Source organism: Littorina saxatilis, linkage group LG16 (assembly GCF_037325665.1).
Source record: "Littorina saxatilis isolate snail1 linkage group LG16, US_GU_Lsax_2.0, whole genome shotgun sequence".
In the NCBI taxonomy this organism is placed as follows: Eukaryota; Metazoa; Mollusca; class Gastropoda; order Littorinimorpha; family Littorinidae; genus Littorina; species Littorina saxatilis.
The window spans coordinates 15,408,775-15,415,504 of record NC_090260.1 but is presented as its reverse complement, the minus strand read 5'-3'; positions in this window follow the sequence as shown (position 1 = coordinate 15,415,504).

Genomic DNA, 6,730 nt, shown 5'->3' with positions numbered 1-6,730 from the left:
CACACATCGTAATCTTAATCTGTATATTCAGTGTGAATGACACTCACTCTCTGAGTCAGCTGGCGTGAACAGCCAGAGATAAAGTCCAGTCATATGAGTGGCGTGCACACGTTGTAATCTTAATCTGTATATTCAGTGTGAATGACATTCACTCTCTGAGTCAGCTGACGTGAACAGCCAGAGATAAAGTCCAGTCATATGAGTGGCGTGCACACGTTGTAATCTTAATCTGTATATTCAGTGTGAATGACATTCACTCTCTGAGTCAGCTGACGTGAACAGCCAGAGACAAAGTCCAGTCATATGAGTGGCGTGCACACGTTGTAATCTTAATCTGTATATTCAGTGTGAATGACACTCACTCTCTGAGTCAGCTGACGTGAACAGCCAGAGATAAAGTCCAGTCATATGAGTGGCGTGCACACGTTGTAATCTTAATCTGTATATTCAGTGTCAATGACACTCACTCTCTGAGTCAGCTGACGTGAACAGCCAGAGACAAAGTCCAGTCATATGAGTGGCGTGCACACGTTGTAATCTTAATCTGTATATTCAGTGTCAATGACACTCACTCTCTGAGTCAGCTGACGTGAACAGCCAGAGACAAAGTCCAGTCATATGAGTGGCGTGCACACGTTGTAATCTTAATCTGTATATTCAGTGTGAATGACACTCACTCTCTGAGTCAGCTGACGTGAACAGCCAGAGATAAAGTCCAGTCATATGAGTGGCGTGCACACGTTGTAATCTTAATCTGTATATTCAGTGTCAATGACACTCACTCTCTGAGTCAGCTGACGTGAACAGCTAGAGATAAAGTCCAGTCATATGAGTGGCGTTCACACATCGTAATCTTAATCTGTATATTCAGTGTGAATGACACTCACTCTCTGAGTCAGCTGGCGTGAACAGCCAGAGACAAAGTCCAGTCATATGAGTGGCGTGCACACGTCGTAATCTTAATCTGTATATTCAGTGTGAATGACACTCACTCTCTGAGTCAGCTGACGTGAACAGCTAGAGATAAAGTCCAGTCATATGAGTGGCGTTCACACATCGTAATCTTAATCTGTATATTCAGTGTGAATGACACTCACTCTCTGAGTCAGCTGGCGTGAACAGCCAGAGATAAAGTCCAGTCATATGAGTGGCGTGCACACGTTGTAATCTTAATCTGTATATTCAGTGTGAATGACATTCACTCTCTGAGTCAGCTGACGTGAACAGCCAGAGATAAAGTCCAGTCATATGAGTGGCGTGCACACGTTGTAATCTTAATCTGTATATTCAGTGTGAATGACATTCACTCTCTGAGTCAGCTGACGTGAACAGCTAGAGATAAAGTCCAGTCATATGAGTGGCGTTCACACATCGTAATCTTAATCTGTATATTCAGTGTGAATGACACTCACTCTCTGAGTCAGCTGGCGTGAACAGCCAGAGACAAAGTCCAGTCATATGAGTGGCGTGCACACATCGTAATCTTAATCTGTATATTCAGTGTGAATGACACTCACTCTCTGAGTCAGCTGACGTGAACAGCTAGAGATAAAGTCCAGTCATATGAGTGGCGTTCACACATCGTAATCTTAATCTGTATATTCAGTGTGAATGACACTCACTCTCTGAGTCAGCTGGCGTGAACAGCCAGAGATAAAGTCCAGTCATATGAGTGGCGTGCACACGTTGTAATCTTAATCTGTATATTCAGTGTGAATGACATTCACTCTCTGAGTCAGCTGACGTGAACAGCCAGAGATAAAGTCCAGTCATATGAGTGGCGTGCACACGTTGTAATCTTAATCTGTATATTCAGTGTGAATGACATTCACTCTCTGAGTCAGCTGACGTGAACAGCCAGAGACAAAGTCCAGTCATATGAGTGGCGTGCACACGTTGTAATCTTAATCTGTATATTCAGTGTCAATGACACTCACTCTCTGAGTCAGCTGACGTGAACAGCCAGAGACAAAGTCCAGTCATATGAGTGGCGTGCACACGTTGTAATCTTAATCTGTATATTCAGTGTGAATGACACTCACTCTCTGAGTCAGCTGACGTGAACAGCCAGAGATAAAGTCCAGTCATATGAGTGGCGTGCACACGTTGTAATCTTAATCTGTATATTCAGTGTCAATGACACTCACTCTCTGAGTCAGCTGACGTGAACAGCTAGAGATAAAGTCCAGTCATATGAGTGGCGTTCACACATCGTAATCTTAATCTGTATATTCAGTGTGAATGACACTCACTCTCTGAGTCAGCTGGCGTGAACAGCCAGAGACAAAGTCCAGTCATATGAGTGGCGTGCACACGTCGTAATCTTAATCTGTATATTCAGTGTGAATGACACTCACTCTCTGAGTCAGCTGACGTGAACAGCTAGAGATAAAGTCCAGTCATATGAGTGGCGTTCACACATCGTAATCTTAATCTGTATATTCAGTGTGAATGACACTCACTCTCTGAGTCAGCTGGCGTGAACAGCCAGAGATAAAGTCCAGTCATATGAGTGGCGTGCACACGTTGTAATCTTAATCTGTATATTCAGTGTGAATGACATTCACTCTCTGAGTCAGCTGACGTGAACAGCCAGAGATAAAGTCCAGTCATATGAGTGGCGTGCACACGTTGTAATCTTAATCTGTATATTCAGTGTGAATGACATTCACTCTCTGAGTCAGCTGACGTGAACAGCCAGAGACAAAGTCCAGTCATATGAGTGGCGTGCACACGTTGTAATCTTAATCTGTATATTCAGTGTGAATGACACTCACTCTCTGAGTCAGCTGACGTGAACAGCCAGAGATAAAGTCCAGTCATATGAGTGGCGTGCACACGTTGTAATCTTAATCTGTATATTCAGTGTCAATGACACTCACTCTCTGAGTCAGCTGACGTGAACAGCCAGAGACAAAGTCCAGTCATATGAGTGGCGTGCACACGTTGTAATCTTAATCTGTATATTCAGTGTCAATGACACTCACTCTCTGAGTCAGCTGACGTGAACAGCCAGAGACAAAGTCCAGTCATATGAGTGGCGTGCACACGTTGTAATCTTAATCTGTATATTCAGTGTGAATGACACTCACTCTCTGAGTCAGCTGACGTGAACAGCCAGAGATAAAGTCCAGTCATATGAGTGGCGTGCACACGTTGTAATCTTAATCTGTATATTCAGTGTCAATGACACTCACTCTCTGAGTCAGCTGACGTGAACAGCTAGAGATAAAGTCCAGTCATATGAGTGGCGTTCACACATCGTAATCTTAATCTGTATATTCAGTGTGAATGACACTCACTCTCTGAGTCAGCTGGCGTGAACAGCCAGAGACAAAGTCCAGTCATATGAGTGGCGTGCACACGTCGTAATCTTAATCTGTATATTCAGTGTGAATGACACTCACTCTCTGAGTCAGCTGACGTGAACAGCTAGAGATAAAGTCCAGTCATATGAGTGGCGTTCACACATCGTAATCTTAATCTGTATATTCAGTGTGAATGACACTCACTCTCTGAGTCAGCTGGCGTGAACAGCCAGAGATAAAGTCCAGTCATATGAGTGGCGTGCACACGTTGTAATCTTAATCTGTATATTCAGTGTGAATGACATTCACTCTCTGAGTCAGCTGACGTGAACAGCCAGAGATAAAGTCCAGTCATATGAGTGGCGTGCACACGTTGTAATCTTAATCTGTATATTCAGTGTGAATGACATTCACTCTCTGAGTCAGCTGACGTGAACAGCCAGAGACAAAGTCCAGTCATATGAGTGGCGTGCACACGTTGTAATCTTAATCTGTATATTCAGTGTGAATGACACTCACTCTCTGAGTCAGCTGACGTGAACAGCCAGAGATAAAGTCCAGTCATATGAGTGGCGTGCACACGTTGTAATCTTAATCTGTATATTCAGTGTGAATGACACTCACTCTCTGAGTCAGCTGACGTGAACAGCTAGAGATAAAGTCCAGTCATATGAGTGGCGTTCACACATCGTAATCTTAATCTGTATATTCAGTGTGAATGACACTCACTCTCTGAGTCAGCTGGCGTGAACAGCCAGAGACAAAGTCCAGTCATATGAGTGGCGTGCACACGTCGTAATCTTAATCTGTATATTCAGTGTGAATGACACTCACTCTCTGAGTCAGCTGACGTGAACAGCTAGAGATAAAGTCCAGTCATATGAGTGGCGTTCACACATCGTAATCTTAATCTGTATATTCAGTGTGAATGACACTCACTCTCTGAGTCAGCTGGCGTGAACAGCCAGAGATAAAGTCCAGTCATATGAGTGGCGTGCACACGTTGTAATCTTAATCTGTATATTCAGTGTGAATGACATTCACTCTCTGAGTCAGCTGACGTGAACAGCCAGAGATAAAGTCCAGTCATATGAGTGGCGTGCACACGTTGTAATCTTAATCTGTATATTCAGTGTGAATGACATTCACTCTCTGAGTCAGCTGACGTGAACAGCCAGAGACAAAGTCCAGTCATATGAGTGGCGTGCACACGTTGTAATCTTAATCTGTATATTCAGTGTGAATGACACTCACTCTCTGAGTCAGCTGACGTGAACAGCCAGAGATAAAGTCCAGTCATATGAGTGGCGTGCACACGTTGTAATCTTAATCTGTATATTCAGTGTCAATGACACTCACTCTCTGAGTCAGCTGACGTGAACAGCTAGAGATAAAGTCCAGTCATATGAGTGGCGTGCACACGTCGTAATCTTAATCTGTATATTCAGTGTGAATGACACTCACTCTCTGAGTCAGCTGACGTGAACAGCTAGAGATAAAGTCCAGTCATATGAGTGGCGTTCACACATCGTAATCTTAATCTGTATATTCAGTGTGAATGACACTCACTCTCTGAGTCAGCTGGCGTGAACAGCCAGAGATAAAGTCCAGTCATATGAGTGGCGTGCACACGTTGTAATCTTAATCTGTATATTCAGTGTGAATGACATTCACTCTCTGAGTCAGCTGACGTGAACAGCCAGAGATAAAGTCCAGTCATATGAGTGGCGTGCACACGTTGTAATCTTAATCTGTATATTCAGTGTGAATGACATTCACTCTCTGAGTCAGCTGACGTGAACAGCCAGAGATAAAGTCCAGTCATATGAGTGGCGTGCACACGTTGTAATCTTAATCTGTATATTCAGTGTGAATGACACTCACTCTCTGAGTCAGCTGACGTGAACAGCCAGAGATAAAGTCCAGTCATATGAGTGGCGTGCACACATCGTAATCTTAATCTGTATATTCAGTGTGAATGACACTCACTCTCTGAGTCAGCGGGGGTCCAGGGGTGGACTTGACCTCCACCTCAAGCAGGAAACGAATAATTAGAAACATAAACGAGTACTTACCTGTAAGTCGAAGTTTGTGTAGAATTCCATGATGTAGTTTACAGGAACGGAGGGATATGTGAGCGGACTTTGAGTCTCATGTTTGTGTAGTTACAAAACGCAATGCAACACCAAGACTGTTCATTGTTCGACAAGCAAAGGCTGTGCTTTCAGCCTCAGGTACAAAATACAAAACGCAATGCAACACCAAGACTGTTCATTGTTCGACAAGCAAAGGCTGTGCTTTCAGCCTCAGATACAAAATACTTGTCGGCATAAAGTGAGTTCCTTCCAAGAAGTGTCCAACACGATGTTGACGTTAAAAGAAATGAAATGGGTCAGCCATTCTATATATCTGAAGCTAGACATGCAACACAGCATTCAACTCTCGCTTCACACGCTGTACTAAGCTGTATAGTTTACAATGAAAACAAACAAATCTTGAGCACAGGCACGTACTTATGTATGGCTGGTTGTACTGAACACCCACATACACACACACACACACGCACACACACACATACGTTTATAAGGTCACAAATGAGGACTTGCTAATACACACATTCACACAACGGATAGTGCGTGCACTACAACGGCACTGGGCGCAGTGCCTTTGTAGTGCACTTGCACTACAACGGCACTGAGTGCAGTACTCGCTCCGGCATCGACGAATTTTACACTAAAAAAGGCACAAAATTTGACCTATTTCGTCGCCTATAGAGGAAGGAAAGAATTTCATTTTGAACATTGTTATGACATTCTTTCCGTCAAATTGAGGCATGTACTTTCAGGAAATATAGTTGAAAAAAATGGGGAATTTTTTGGCATCCCCATTTTTTTCAAATGCCCCATTTGTTACCAAGTGTGTACAGATTTTTTCCTCATTTGTATAGATGTACACGCCCACACACACACACACACACACACACACACACACACACACACACACACACACAGAAATCTGCACAAATCTGCAAGCAAACCACGAAGGAAATCTTGTTGCTTTGTGTCTGTTAACAAGTTTATTACTTCAAAAGATAATGCTAACTGGAAAAGATTAATCCAGGTCTGTGGTGGATCGACAAACCGATATCAGCATTTAAGCATATAAACAAATATCACAATCAAGTGTGACAAGATAAGTCACGTTTGTTTCAAAAACTGAAAGATTATTTGTTGTCAGTGTGTCACCCAGTGAGGGATAAAATGAATATGAGTGACATCGTCTTGCCTTCACATGGATAGAGGGTCAGCAAACACCAGTCTGTTCATTCGTTGTGTTCAAACCCCTCCAAGTCGACCTCTCCAGCCTCGTCAGGTTCACATGAGTCTCCAGCCTCTTCAGGTTCAGATGAGTCTCCAGCCTCT